At 41.2% G+C, this 15,950-nt stretch overlaps 1 long non-coding RNA gene across 3 annotated transcripts in view; it reads left to right on the top strand.

The window, feature by feature from the left end:
* The first annotated feature begins 65 nt into the window (after window positions 1-65).
* LOC114014590 (uncharacterized) overlaps window positions 66-15,950 on the top strand; it is a 28,178-nt gene continuing 12,293 nt past the window's right edge. The window contains exons 1-4 of one of the 3 annotated variants that reach the window (XR_003558145.2): window positions 66-207; window positions 4,907-5,066; window positions 5,664-6,310; window positions 7,239-12,888. This is a non-coding gene — a long non-coding RNA (uncharacterized LOC114014590). Of the gene's footprint in view, window positions 223-4,906; window positions 5,067-5,663; window positions 6,311-7,238; window positions 12,889-15,950 lie in introns of those variants that run through there. The other 2 variants (XR_003558148.2, XR_003558146.2) reach the window with 2 other exon arrangements.

Here is a 15,950-nt window from a genome sequence, read left to right as displayed (position 1 = left end):
GCGGGCCGGGCCCGGTGGGGGCCGCTCGGCCACAACGCGGCGGCTGCGGCCGGCGGGGCTCCCCCGGCGGGGACGGCGCTGCCTGCTCTGGAAGAAGTCACGGCCTGCCCCTCCTGCAGCCTGCGGTTCCTGTCCTGCAGAGCGGGAGCGTCTGGGTCAAAGAACGGAGGGAACCCGCAGGGTCTGTGAGAGAACGTTCGGTGAATTGTGAGTTTCTGTGACGTACATCAGCGTGAAAAAAAACCAGTTCCTTCGGAAGCAAGGACCTGAAATAAATAAGGGGAAGCTGCAGAAACTGTTGAGGTTTTTTTGGTCCTGTTTTCCTCCTTTCTACCCAGTTCTGTTGATCGGGGTACTGAATGTTGGCACTGCTTGCATCTCTGTTTTGACCTCCCTTGACCGGAAGAAACAAGACTGAACGTTTGCTTGTCTTCTTGGCCTTTGGTGAACACTCTCATTTCACTGTGTAATCCAGTGAACACAGTAGAAATGTTGGAACTGAAAAAGATCTAAGTAACAGGTTTTTGGATGCAGCATGCTGTTAGAAACTTTGGTCCATCCTTGTACAGACACCTTATCATTCAGGTCTGGCAACGAGGAGCGCAAATGTGTCTGTCACTGTAAAATAAATTCACGTTTTTCAAATAACAGCTAAGAAGGAAGTGTTTTATACCGATGAGTACTCAGCATTGCAGATTGCAAAGCATCAGGTGATGTTCCAACATCTCTTAACCTTGGCCGCCTCCTCTCTGAGGAGGCATCTCCTCTGCATTCCCCACCCTCTCTACCCTGGCTCTCAGTGGTGAGCCTTACTACAGTCATGCAGTGCCCAGTGAAAATCTATCCATGTATAATTTACTTCTGCAAAAATTGTGGTTTTTGATTGATGATATAGTATCAAGTACTTTTAGTAAATACATGCTAAAACAAAAATTCAGCTTTCCTTACTGTGTTTTCCTTCATCCAAAATGCTAACTTATTTTTCATGTGCTTATTTATGTTGAAACACTCTTTTTTACTTCATACGAACATTCAGAAAGGCTGGATTAACTACACTAGAGCGAACTGAATTTTATTAAAAAGGTTTCATGACTACATTATGGATTTGAACCGACAAAATGATCTATCAGGGCAGTTGTTGGAACTAAAGGCCAGGTTACATGGAACCACAGCGGCTATGCCTGTGTAGTTGCACCCGGAGGGCCCCTGTAGAGAGAGACCTGTGCATGTGATGAGACAAGAGCCCCAGTGTATCTCAACAGCCCAAAACACTAAGCAATGCACATGCTAGAACAGTTTAAGATACTACTCTTTCAGACAGTTGCATACATACAGACAGACATGCATGTGTATGTGCATGTATATATTTGGCAGCTGTTATTGTAATTAATGTCCTTTTAACATTGCCATTTGCACAGATCAGGTAGGATGTGGTGCTAGCTCTCTGGTTAGATTACATTTGGGTTTACTGTAGTCAGTGGTTGTCTTCCTGTGCCTTATTCATTTCCTCAGTGCTGCAAGCTACTATCAATATTTGTAATTTAAGTGCTGCTACTGGTATTTGACATTTTCATTGATTTGTTTTCACTAATTGTTTAGTTGCTTATAAACCTCATTTTTGTACTTGTATACTACCCTGAGATGAATTCTTAAAACACTTAAAAGACTGACTAAAGCAGAGCAAGTATAACGGTGCAGCCATGTTCAAGCACAGATTACAGATTCTGTAGCTAAGCCAAATTTTTATATTGTGTTGAGAATCAGCCCTAAGCATACAGTCTAAGAATAGCAAAGGCCATGTATGATTAGATACAGGGACTGTTCCTGTGCAGATAAATTAATAGGCATTCATTTTGATAGTATAAAATATAAAATCACAGTATTTTATTAATTGTATGTTAGGTCAACGTGCATTTTTCAGTTGAACTTCATAAATGTGTTACTAGACAAATAAAAACAAAGGATTTAGAAGCATTTGTAATGTAAACTCAATCAATTTATCAAATGGCATTACTAAAAAACCAGTGTGGCCTCAAATGGGAGTCCAGTATCTGCAGTGATACGCAGACTTGCCCATTGCTTTTTGCATTCTGCCTTCTTCGTGCACTGAACCGAAGTGCCAAAGTCCTGCCCATGCAGGGCTGCAGCGTGTGCACATGACTGCTCAAACTGCCAGTGATAGCTAAGAGGGTCTTTTGTGGACCACAATGATTTGAGACAACTCCTTTTCCAGTGTGACCCATCAATAAGGGAAGGTGCACCAAGGAGAAAAAGACTCCCTGTGTTTTGACGAGGGTCTGGAAATGCAGCAGATGATGTACTCATGCCTGTGCCACCAATAGGGCAGGTGTGCAAGGATGGCTGAGGAATGGCCAGACCACCTCTTTCTGTAACCTTGCACTCTGTCCCCAGCCTCCTCACAAGCTCTAATTGCATGGATTAGTAAGGAAAAGATGGAACATGCTGTTGTTTTCTGCAAATGTAGGCTAGACAATTATTCTCGCAATCAAATAATTATTTACTGTGTCACTGGATTTCTTTATTAGTATCCATTATGCCAAATAATTGCTTTCAGGCTTTTGTTTTAAATGGAAATATACCAGGGATATTTAATGACTGTTACATTACTTTCCATCTTCAAATAAAAAAATAAACAAATTGGCTTTCATTAACCATCAATCCATTATTTATGTACAGGCATTTGCTGTGTATTTGCTGACATCCAAAAGCAGTACTTCCAGCCATAGCGGTACAAGTAATATTAAGCAATCATACTTGAAACGATTCAATTTTTATTATTTTATGATACATGCTCTCACATTAAGTAATGTAAATAGTAAGTAATTTGCAGTGTAGGGACTGTGAATGTTGACAAGCCATTTGAAGAGATTCTTCTGAAAACAGGTCATCTGGAAAGAACATAAACACTACCAATGGTATCAGAAGCTTCTTATCACATTAAAACACCTTCAATCAGCTCTGCTGTCAACTATGTAAAAGAAAAAGAAAAAAAGAAAAGCCTATTAAGATCCTTCTGGCACCTCAGAACATTAGTATGTTCATATCTAACCAGTACAGTGATCTCTTTTAGGAAGTGTGAAAACACAGGGGACAAACAGAAGAGACCGTATTAAATAATTAAGACCTAGAAACATTGGAAAAAAAAACATTCTAAGTTGCAGTCTTCACATTGCAACATTGTGTAGAAAATTGGCTTATATACCCATCAGTGTTGCAGATGAAAAAGTGTTGCTATCCTTGTGATAGATTAGATTTAATTAATCAAAAAAGGATATGTACTACAGAGCAAAATTAGTGTAAAGTATGATCTGAGACCCATTTCTGTAAGCAAAGTAGAGACAAAGTGGACAATGAAGCCTGCTTGGTTAACACACTCGCCTGAGAACTGTAAATATTAGAATAAGCATTTATTAGCATCATAGAAGTAACTCCTGAAACAAAAGATGACTGTGTGAGTAATGTTCAGATTGTACATGGAACCACATCTGCAGAACTATTTTCTTCTGAGAAATAACTGCGGAACGATAGAGAGTGGAAAGAAAATGAGAAGGCACATTGCAACGTGGAAAAAAAACCAGCCCACAATTACTTAGCCACAGTGCTGAATAATAATTAAGAGCCAAACTGGAAGTGAACACCAGGGAATACTGCTGTAGGAGGAGGTTGTCTGGGATGATAACAGTCCTTACTATACCAGAGCAACCTGGAAGGTGTAGTAGGTGTTCGAGCCTCTGAAAAGATGTTATAAAGAAGAAGCATGATGCTGCCATGGGCAACTGGCCATATCTTCTGTGCTGGTGGAAAGTGGTATAGTTGCGCTGATTGAGAGAGGACGGAACCGATTTTCCTCATCCAAGCATCAGGCCCAGTAGATTGCGAGATATGAGCTTTCACAGCCCATTGTATGCAACAAACATATTTAATTTCTTTTGTTGATAATCACTTTGCTTCCATGGCTTGAGTACTAGAGATGATAAATTTGCATCTCTGTTCTACAGTTTGCTTGAAGCAAATGGTAGCAGTACCAGTAAATAATGGAGAATGACAATAAAAGTAGGCTCAGGCTGTATTGTGTACCTTATGGAGATAAAATGCTTGTAACCTTGGCATCCTTTATACAACACTCACTGAACAAATAAGAGGAAGTTTTGCATTAGCTGTGGAGACATGAACTCAGTAAAATATTGATACATGGCTTAGCTCGTTTTCTTTGATATCATGAAGTTTTATATATATTTAAATATAAAACTAATTTGTGCTTAAATTCAAAGATGACTTGCTGGCATTCCTTCATGATATAGTCTGTTCTGTATACAGATGGCATTGCAGATCGGCAGCACATGATGTGTTTTTCTTTACCATTTACTTCTTTTATGACACACTGTACTTTACTCAACATGCCTACATGTTGCTTATGTTCCTGGATGTTGCTTTAGTGTTACTGAGGTCTAACAAGCAAGCCTGTGCAGTAATATGAAACATTCTTCCACTGATAGAACAAGGGGTGATGAAAAATGTCTTAATGGTGTTTACTATTTGCACAAAGGCACTGCACAATTTTCTATGTTCCTTGATGAGATTTGTACTTTCTACAAATACAGTTGTTTCAATATGCTGTAGCAGTTTTAATTTCACCTTTATGTGGATTTCGTATTATGTATGAAAGTGGAAATGCACTTAAAGTTTAGAAAAAATCTTAAACTGTCCTTTAGTTCTACTACTAACATTATTTAGTAATATGTAACAATAACTTAACTGTGCCCATACAGATAACTATTCGTGTAGGGAGTGAAATAATTGTAGTTGGTATATAATTAAGACTTTGTTATCCAAAGATGACAACCTTTTTATAATGTGGTTATGAATTACTGTATCTATTTTACAGATAGAAAATGGGAGGCAAATGGGTACTGACCCCTGGTTAGTCACAAGAAGTCACAGAGAATTGGAAAAGAATGCAAGTCCACCAGCCTATAACCTGGCATCCTATTCCATGGACCATGTTTTTCTCCCAGTCTGAAAGAAACTCAGTTCCCAGTGATCAGGTATTCATAATCCCTCGTCTGCGGCATGGGAAGGGCACTAGCAACAAATTCTCCTCAATTAAGCTATTAGAAGAGAGGGATGAGGAGGTAAATGCATTCACACACTTAGCATTAGACACTTAAATGCCCAGGCTAGGAACCTGCACCCCTCCTGTAGTTAACTGAATCTCTCCTGACTATGTACAGAGTCCAGACAGCTATTTTCCTAAGTTAGTCTCCCAAGCCAGGTACCAAAAGCTATAAGGAAGAACAGCTCCCAGATAGCCTACACGATTTTAATTTTTACACACATTGCTTCTGTATTCAGGCTTAATATTAATTTAAGCTTAAGAATGTTTTGATGTGTAAATAAACTGATGTAAGAGATACTGCTCTTTTCAACAAGGCTGTGAAAGGCTAGTGTGACTTCTATTGGCATCTTCTCACTTTCTGATGTTAACAATCCGTGAAGTTCAAACACCAGTTCAAAAAAAGGGATCAGCATATTTTTGCAGCAGCTTTGAACCTTCTTTATTTAAAAGGGCAGCTAGAACTATAATTAGGTACAGCTAGTCTTCATTACTTAGCTCATTTATTATTTATGTCTTCCTCCCACAGTGCCTGTGAACCTCAGATCTTGTGCTGACAGAGATGAGAGTCTGAATGTTGCTCTGCTTGCAGTCCTCGTGGCATGGCCCTTGATTCATAAGCTGGGCTGAGGGTGCTGACCAAATGCAACCAGTGACGTTGCAGCCTCTAACATCCCAAGCAAAGCATTTACCACTTTCTCCACCTTTCAGGCAAGCAATCACAGATGAATCCCCCTGTACACAGTACTACCTGCACATATCGTAATTCTTATCACTCCCTCACTGCAGTCTCTCCCCACCTCATGCTGGGTAAATTTTTTTTTGACATTTTGAGGGTTATTGTTATTAAGTTCTGCAGGTCTTCTGGGAGGTGAGAGGAAACGTAACTGTTATTTTCAGTGGAGTTAAATGCAGGAAGGACATAATGGGATGGAGTTTTAGACTGTCATTCTTTTACGCTGCTGATGGTCAGTGTGTTACTGTATTTTTACAAAGCTCATCCATGACCAGAATGGTGAAGCTAGTAACAAGTTGCATTGCCTTGTCATACTCTTTAAGAACAAGTTTCGTCTTTCCTGCAGTATGCAGCTTTCATCTTTGTGGGATGTCTTCCTCCCTGAATCCTTAACTGTGAAGGACTAGCAGATGGAAAGGCAAGAACTTGAGAACAACCTGGTGGGTATTGAATGGGTGAGGTTAAAATGGAATACAGTAGAATTGCTAAAGTAGATTTTAAATTTCTGCAGAGCTTCCCCCCCCTCCCCCTTCTAAAGAAAATAAATAAAGGTTTAGACTACAAGTTGTTTTAGAAGGAGGGCAGTGCAGAAAAGGAAAACCAGTGACCTACTTAAAAATAAATTAAAATGCATTAAACCTCTTGGGGTTGAGGTTACAAAAAATAGTAACAAAAATATGGCAACACAATCAATGCGAGCATGAAAGAAGACAACATCTTCATTTCTTCCCTAGAGGCAAGGCAATTCTACCAGGAATGAATTTTACTTCTGGTCAAATTATTATTATGCAGTTGTTATTATTATGCTGTTTAAAGGGTTGTTTTTACTTTGCCTAGTCAGACTTCTAGGTGCTGACTTTCTAACGTGTTAGTATCTTGTCTGAAAACAAATGCTTCTTACCCTGTCAGGTATCCTAGGGCACAAATAAGTTTCTGCCATCCTTGTCTATTAACCTGTTTATTAGAACAGTTATACTGTATTTCAGTAACTCCTTTTTTAAAACTTTTTTTTTTTTTTACCTATTACATAGACACCATCCTGGATGATCAGAAGCTATTTTTAATTTGTCCTTTAATCTTTGATCTGTCCACCTTGGATGGTCCTTCCAGTACTTAATGCTTCTGTTGGCACAGCTTTTATTATCATCAGGTCACATCAGTTTTTCCCTTTCATCAAAGCGGGTCCCCAGGGAGTCTATTTTACCTCATGTAAATCAAAACATGCAGACCTAGTCAGAGCTACCTTCACAACTCTACGGATAATAATTACAAGCTCCGGAATTACAATTGTCTTATATCCAAAGCTTTGAGAGTAATTAAGTGTGTTGGGAACAGACAGGCTAATTTGATACCTTTGTGGATTATTAGGATCCAGCTCCTGTGATGAAAGAAATCGCTGCCAAGTTGACAGGAGCATCCTGGTGCACAGGTCCTGCTTACAACACAAGAGCCTCCCACGGCTGTGTGCCCTGCACACTCATGCCATTCCAGCACCCAGCACCAAGCCTGGGTGCCAACAGCATGACTGCGCCAGAGTTCGGGCCAGTCTTTCACCACCAAAGCTGGCACAATGATTCATGATCGCCACACTGATCAGAAGTGTGGAGACAGGAGACAGAGGAGCTGTGTACCAGGTGCCCAATGGGAAGAAGTTTCCTATGTGTGCGAATATCTAAAATAATCTTTCGATTCCTTGTTAAAGTTCTTCTTTGCTCTGATACCTAAAACCCCCATGACAACAGTTAAGACTGTTGGAACTGATACCAGTCACACTGCTGGGTACTGTCGTGTCATTTCCTTGCGCTTCCCCATCTGTCCTGTAAGTACTTCTGTCCTCTCCTGTTTAATGCTTTGATTTAACCTGGAGACTAGGATAGGGTGCAAGAGGGGCTTTAGTCAGAGGAACAGTTCCAGTGACAAAACTACTTCTAACGTGGGTCCCTGCAAAAAAAGAGCTATATTGGAAATTACTGTAAAGGGTTGAGTGGAAGAGCGATGTGAAGGAAAGGGGAACCAAATCCTAGTCCTGATGTAGATTCATTCTTCTCTCCCACAGTTTCGTATCCATTTGTGGTATGGTTGATTCTAAACTGTCAAATGTAATATTTATAATCTCAAAATCTGCTCAAATCAGTAGATGTTCAGTGCTTAGAATGCTGTCTCCTATTTTGCATGTTCTAACTGTAATTGGTGTTAAGTTATTCCTATTTATTCTGGAAATACAAAATGTGTTACTTTGCTCTTAATCTGCATAGACTGAAACCATCTGCTGTGGTTCACAGTTGAAGAACAAGAGATTATACATTCCATCTAGTATTTATATCCAGCCTTCATTAAACAAGTAATCGTTACTGCTACCAAGTTTTAAGTCAGGGAAGTGTACAGTCATAATCTGAACATTGAAGCACATGAATGATCCATTCCCTTTTTTAAAAAAAAACCCAACATTTAAAGACACTTTTGTCTTTTGCTTCTACCTAATGCTGAGAAGGCAGCTTTTAGTGGCTTAGGTAGAGAAGGAGTGGAGGCTGTTGTCAGATGAGTCACTGACTTAACTCCATGCTGAGTAAAAGGTGATTTGACAAAAGAAGGAAAATCATGCTGTACTCAGTTGCGGGATCAGCTAGTTTGCTTCCAGAATGGCAGGAAGCAAGAGTCAGCAGGGATAGCTTTGCAGTGAGATGACCTATTTGAGAAATAAAGGTTTTTTTGCATTACACAGACATACTACAAGCCTGCCTGAATTAAAGCAGAAACATGAGGCATCCTGTTTGCCTTCAACCCAGACATACCACAAGACTGTTTGATTTAGGAAGTGAAATATTGTGTAATATTTGTTTGCTTGGCATAGTTGCACAAAAATAGTAGAGCTAAGATAACTGTACCCAGTCTGCAAAAAAATGGAAAGAATCAGATATCCAGCATGCAGTCTGCAAATGGGTAGCACCCACTGAAGAGGCTGGACAGGACCTATGTGCAGAAGAGTGTAAAATCTGTCTGACAGGTCAGAACAGACTGGACCTGACCTAGGGGAAGAGGAAGTAAACCTTTGGGCCAGCCTGGGCTTGATCCATGGGAAAGCTGTATGTAAAGACGAGTGAAATACAGTAGAGCTTGGGGAACTTCCTTTGGTTTTTGCTTGCCCTGCTGGAGAGCTCTCAAATCCAGCCACCACAGCCTTGGAGGCTAAGAATCATCACATGATGTAGCCACCAGAAACCACAATGCAGCATCTGTCCCACAGTATTGTAGACCTAAGGCTTCACGTTTAGGTCTGTATGTTTAATTAATGCATGATTTTTTGCTTGTTAAAAGATAGATTGCCTAAAAGCTGAGCATAAATAGGTAACTGCTTGAATTATTGACTGGCTCTTCCTCTCAGAACCCTCCCATTACAATGGTCCCCAGGTTGCAGCTGCAACAGTGGGTGAAAAGCAGTTTCTGCTACACACACCAGTTTGCCAGGCTTTGCAGGGCTTGAAAAGAAACTCCTGCTGGGATGAGTAATACCACACAGAAGCTGAGGACAAGAACAGGGTATCTGTGAATCCAGTGGACCATGCCTGCTGTGTTGGTAGGTACTGGAGTGCTTTTAATGCATGCATTGAACACCGAGTATTCTCATTGGGTTTGGATATTCGAAATATGTAGACAGAATTGTATCTCCCACATTACCCATGCCCACTGTCTGTCATCCTCTAGCAATCAAATACTGATTCAGTCTTGGTCTTAAATCCAGCTAAATTACACCAGAGGTGAATTTGGTCCTCTCTGATTGGTAAGTAGATTTTGCTTCTGTCCTAAATAAACCAGAGAAAGAAATAAAAGCAGCAAGGCTGAATGTGTTAGAGCAGATTTGAATCCTTCTTTAGCTTTTTTCTGTGATGCAAGTCTTCACCTCACTATCTACCCTTATGTCTCCTAGAATATACTTCGAATGCTGCTGCTGCTGCACTCTTTCTGGAACTGTTTACTCAAATAATTTGTTATATTTGTGCAACATTTTACAAACAAGATAGGTTGAATTTTTTCCTGTTGCCATAATTCAACAGGCTTCACTTAGGTTTGCCTAGAAGGAATTTGGTCCAGTTAGTTTTGTTTACAGATTTGTTCAAAATCAGGAAATGCTTTTAAACTCTAGGTCTGCACCTAGTTTTCTGGCTGACCTTAGAACTGGAAAATGCCAAGGCCCATTTTTTGCTCTTGAAAAATGGCACTTATGAATAAACTTAAGAATCTTCCAGTTCCTTATTTTGAGATTTTAATTGTATTTTCTGTAAAAAAATCTTTCAACCACCAATCTTTAGACTGTTTCCAAAGAAAAAGTTCTTTCCCCCATCCTTTTAAGGGAGCAAGTTTCCCCATAATTACCCTGGTCTGACTTTCTAGAGGAAGCAATACAGCAAGATCTAATCTGCTGAAAGGGGGAACCACAGAGCTTCTGATTCTGATGGATTTAATCTACAGTCTGTTTGAAGAGACTGAACCTTTGGCTGTCTTTAAATATACAGCATGTATTTCGTGTCATATAAAAGATTTTAGCATAAGGGGATGATACAAGGCAGTGTTGTGACCCTGTGAGCAGCCCAGAGAGATTTGAAGAGCATAAGGCAGAGCTCCTCAGTGACAGGGACCCTCAGAACTGGGTAGGTGTAAAATTATCTTACATCTAAAGATCTTGTAAGATGATTCAAGCACAGCACAGAATCTCACCTCGGCGCTTTGTATCACTGTACTCCCCATATGTAATTATGAATATAACACTTCTCCCTCAGTCTGGAAAGGCCTGAGATAATGAGCTTATCCTCACAGCATCTTTATGCCTGGATGAACGCTAGTTTGGTTCTAAAGGTCTTAGCCTTTATAGCTGGGCCTTACAGCTGCTGTAATCACCTGACTTCAGAGAAGTTCTAAGAAATAATTTCAGGTCCTGTTACCATATATAAGTATAAAGCATATATATGCAAAGAACATATGTAAGTCTGTTTGGTTAGGCAGCCATCCTTACTGATTTAGAAGTGTGAAACTTCTCCCCTCATGTGTAATACCACAGCATCATACTTGCATTCAGCAATATTCTGCTGGTTCAAAACAAACAAAAAGAGACACCTTTTCAAGCAATGCGTACTTAAATGTGGAACTTACTGCCATGCAGAGCGATCAAGGCCAAACCATATGCATGTTGAGAATATGGAAATAAGACAAATCCATTAACACCACCACCACCCCAAAAAAACCCAAACGAAAAAAATCCAGCAAACAAAAACCCACCAAAGCACAAATATCACCTCTAGGCAAGTGCCTGAGCTTCAGGCTGGTGGGAGCTGGAAGAATTTGCCATCAGTATTCGTTTGCCCTGTTACCATGTGCCCCATGCTCTACTGTGGGCCACTGCTGGACTGGGTGGACCTTCAGTGTGACCTCTCGCAGCCACTTCCATCTCCGCATGTCACTGTCTGTTAACACACAAGCGCGGAACAGGGGCTTATGGCGATGCTATGTTTTCACAGGCAAAATCGCAAACACCACGTCCGGGTGAGGATGTTTTTCAGATGTTCAGTTCACTTAAAACAACGCAAGAGGGAAATTTTTTGAAGCCTTAAGGTTAGTATTTGTTAAGCGACGAGGTTCGAGTCCTGCAGAATGCTGTCCTGCGGCAGTCTCGGCCGCCTTTATGCGGTGAGCACTGTATTTACAACAAGGTTCAATCAACAGCACCATCAGAGCTCCCCCGCGAAGGTATGGCCGATCTCGTTACCACGAAGCGAAAGGATGACGTAAAGAGCAGGCTTTAGCGTCAGAGAGGGACAGCCACTGAGCGAACTGCTGGTTGCCGGCACAGGCAGTGCCTTGGCCTGCCCCCACCCCGCCAGCCCCCCGCATTGCCACGCCGCAGCCGCAGCGCTGCCCTTGCGGATGGTACCGAGCAGCCCGGCAGCCCCACGTGGTTTAGCCCGGTGGTTTAGCGCCGCCCAGCGGCCGGCGGTGGCCACTGCGGGGGCTGAGCGGGGGCTTCCGCTGGAGCCCGGTGCCAGCGTTGAAGCGGAGCTGCCGCCGCGCGCGCCTGTGGCGAGGGACTGCACCGGCCTGGTCTGTGGGACAGCTGCTGCGGCTGTCTGAGTGAACGTGAGCCTTAACGCCTCAGGGGAGTAGAGGAAGAACCAGCCCTACGTAAATACCTGCAGAATCAAAACATACTGGGTTGGCAGAGCCGACTTCGGTGATAGTAGCATTTTTCATGAAATTGGCAATCAGGTGGTTTGTTATATAAGCATCAATGAAAAAATTTAGGAAATAAATGGCAGCATGAAGTGCTAGTCAAAGGGTCCATCAACATGAATCACAGAACGGTCAGGGTTGGAAGGCACCCCTGGAGATCACCCGGTCCAACCCCCTGCTAAAGCAGGGTCACCTACAGCAGGTTGCACAGGATCGTGTCCAGGCGGGTTTTGAATGTCTCCAGAGAAGGAGACTCCACAGCCTCTCTGGGCAGCCTGTGCCACTGCTCTGTCACCCTCAGGGTAAAGAAGTCCTTCCTCATATTCAGATGGAGCTGCCTGTGCTGCAGTTTGTGCCCGTTGCCCCTTGTCCTGTTGCTGGGCACCGCTGAAAAGAGCCTGGCCCCGTCCTCTTGACACTCACACATGGGATATTCGTGTGCATCTGTATGCATTGATAAGATGAGTTTGAGAAGACTATTCACAGTAAGTGTGAATTATGCCTATAATCCTAAATGAGTGTCATGGTATGTTGCATCGTATTCTGTTATGTATATGCTGTTTATATACTATAGGAAGAAAATCCAGTTTCTATAAATTTCTAAATATCCTAGTTACGCAGCTGAGAACTACTTATTTTAATCTGAAACATATTGAATAGAGGGTCTGGTAGCTGGTACTATGCAAAAATTCTGTTTGCATTCATCTATGATTTTCTTCAGTCATTTCTGCTTTTGGGTTCATCATGGCATTGTATATACCCATTTTGAACTATTGGTAATAAAGTATTTCCACTTTAATCACAGTAGCATAAAGTCTCCAGACATGTATAAGAGATGTTGTTTGTATATTCCGGATAAAGCGTAGTGGAGTAGATAACTCTGTGGTGTAGTATGCCATTTCTTATATACATTTATATTTTCCTTGGATAGCTACTAAGTTAAACGCTAGAAAGAACCTAAGTCAAACACTAGGAAGAAAGCACTGTACAGTATTTTTTTCTTAACTGTGCCATGTTCTAGACTGCAATGCTTAATAGCTAAGTTTTGAGCTGTGGGGGTTATCCCTTTTCCTTCTCAGGTACGTCTTACTAAAGCATGACCCTAAAGCATGACCCTTACCAAAACAAAAAACCTGTGAACAATGCTGGTGTTCTGAAGGAGGCATTTCCAACTCCCAAACTCCCCAAGCATTTTTAATGTCAGAAGGGAGACATCATTTTACCACCCAATCAATAGGTGGCCCTGCTCTCTCCTGCTCGGACAGGTGCTCTGGGAAGGGCCTCCTCTCCGCTGGTTAAGACTGTCCATTCCTCTGCACTTAGGAAAGACTGGTAAAAGGTGGGAATTGTCCCAGTGCAAAAATCCACTTCTATAAAGTTAGATCATGTCTTGATAGGCTGAACACAATGCCTACAGTAGACAATGCACAGTATTTCCAAGCTACGCAACATATGACACAGAAGGAGGATGGTGACTAGGGTGATAATGTTGTCCTTCACAAATCTGAAATACATCCTGGAATATCTTTGTTAATATAATTATCCTCTGATGACAGTATGCAAGATAAAATAGAGCAAGCACCAGATACTCTTCACCTGACCCTGTGGCTCCCTTCTTTGTCAGGATAACTTGCATTATATGGAACGGTTCCTTTCATGAAAAATGGTAGAAAAAATCTACTGTATAAGGGCTACTCAGATTAAATTTATCCAGGGAAATTTACCTCCTTTTGCTTATCCTATAGCCAATGGGGTGAGGTAACTTTTCCTATAGTCCAGAACAGCTGAAATATTGTGTAAAGGAGCTGACTATAAAAGAAGCTCTGGGAAATTAGTGCCCTAGGAAAGAGTTAAGAATATCACTGATTATATTGATCAAACTTCATAATTTAAAGAAAACTGTGTGCATGTTGCTCTGACCCTGCAAAGCTCTGGCAAGGGAGTTTATGCTCAGGAAGAACTTTGAGCAAAGTGTAAGCTGCTATACAAACTTGTCCACATAAGGAAGTGCTGTGCCTCAAATATATGCCTATCTGCAGAGCATATGCTTTTCCTATTGCTGCCTTGTGGGCAGGAAGATAATTTTCAGCAGGTCTTTGAGAAGAGTGTGCACTTCTTTACACTGCTTTGCCAACAAAATGGCTATCTGAGATTTTTATGGGACAATTCCACTTTAGCTGGAGGGTCTCTGCAACAAAGGCTGCCTGAAAAAAACCAACATACCTTTGGTGATTCAGGGAGCGCAATGACACCTCGATGTTTTTGGGACAGCATGATGTTTGGGTGTCTTACCATCCAAATGATAAGTTTTCCAACTATAAAGACAATTTCTCTCACTTGAATGAGCCCAAAAGGAGATAACATACTGGCATTATATTACTCATATTCATATTAATTCATATGTTCAAATCTTTCCAGGAAACTGAGGCCTATAATTTGATATGAAGCATTCTTGTGTTTTTGCCCTTAGTGGCAACATTTTTAATGCAAATAACAGCTATCAAAACATTCAGCTGCAAGCACAGCTTTGGGATTTGCACGTGTAAACACAGATGTACTCATATGGAGCTCCACTTATTGAAAATGTGGCCCAGTTTATGCTTTGGTTCATACAGGAGGAAGAATTAAGAGGCACTAGTTTGCATGTAAGTCTAGGGATGTCGAGCTCCACATGATAAAATTTTGAAGCAAATTAAATAATAGGAACATGCTGCCATCATTTTCAAGACCTGTATCACCAGGGCTTAATCCTAGACGTTTTCTTTATCATTGCAACATTTTAATGATTCCCATAACATCTGGATGCAACCATAAGACTTCAGACCACTTAATCATTTATAAATGCTCTTTTCTACATGTTTTTTGTGTTTTGAAAATGAAAGCATTGTCAGAAAACTGTAAAGCCTGGTTGAGTGAGGACCTCAACTTTAGGTCTTCTCAGCTTGCTTTTCCTCCTATTCTGTAGGTGAGCAAACGGTTGCATAGCGTTGGAGGTTGAGTACTGAGCTCCAGCCCTGCTTTTACTTGCCAGGCTTATGAAACTCTGGCTCCCTGCTACTGCAGTCCTTCATCGTGCTTAGTCTGAGGAAGAACAGTCATTGACATGCCAAGTTCTCTACATGAGATGTTGGGTACCTGATTTTTCCAAAATACCTTGTCAACCAAGAACTGGCTCTTGACTCATTTCTTCAGTGCTGTGTCCTGACTACCCTTGGAAGATGCCTCTGATGAAATACTGTCTGTGTATCCCATTGCCCACTGAAAACTGACTTTTCTTAAGATTAATAGAAGTATTTTAAGCAATTTTTCTATCTTCATGGCCCTTGGAATTTCCTAAACATCTCCAAGCAAAGCTAAGTGATTTATTTTCAGAGCTCAGCAGTTCCTCTTATTTATAGAACTGTGAGGACACTCCTGGCTGTGTAAGAAATCTTAATATAACCAAATCTTCATCCCCCAAATGGCAATGAAGAATACTGCCTAATTCAGCACACATTTTTATAAGCTAACCTTTGCAAGGCAGTAGCTTGTGGATAGCAATTTCTCATCTCCCTTGCTATGCTGCAATTTAGTCCTCTGGAAAGGCCTTTCAGGTAAATTTACCAAAGACAAACGTAATGACGATGATATATTAAAAGCTCCCAAGCTGGTTAATCTTTAGAGGCAATGGAAATTTATTGAGAGCAATAGAACAGCCTGTGCTAGCCTCTGGTCACAAGATAAAAAATGTGTTTATTTTTAAAAACCTGAGTGAGGGTTGAGCTTCACAATCTATTTTCCACACTATTCCACTGAGTTCAAGGAACCTTTGGTGCTAGACAGGGAAAACACAGCAGCCTGGATGCCCAGGGCTCTCTGAAC

This window comes from Falco cherrug, chromosome 3 (assembly GCF_023634085.1).
Source record: "Falco cherrug isolate bFalChe1 chromosome 3, bFalChe1.pri, whole genome shotgun sequence".
In the NCBI taxonomy this organism is placed as follows: Eukaryota; Metazoa; Chordata; class Aves; order Falconiformes; family Falconidae; genus Falco; species Falco cherrug.
Note: the sequence above shows the minus strand (reverse complement) of the source record. Positions and strands in the feature narration are given on the sequence as shown.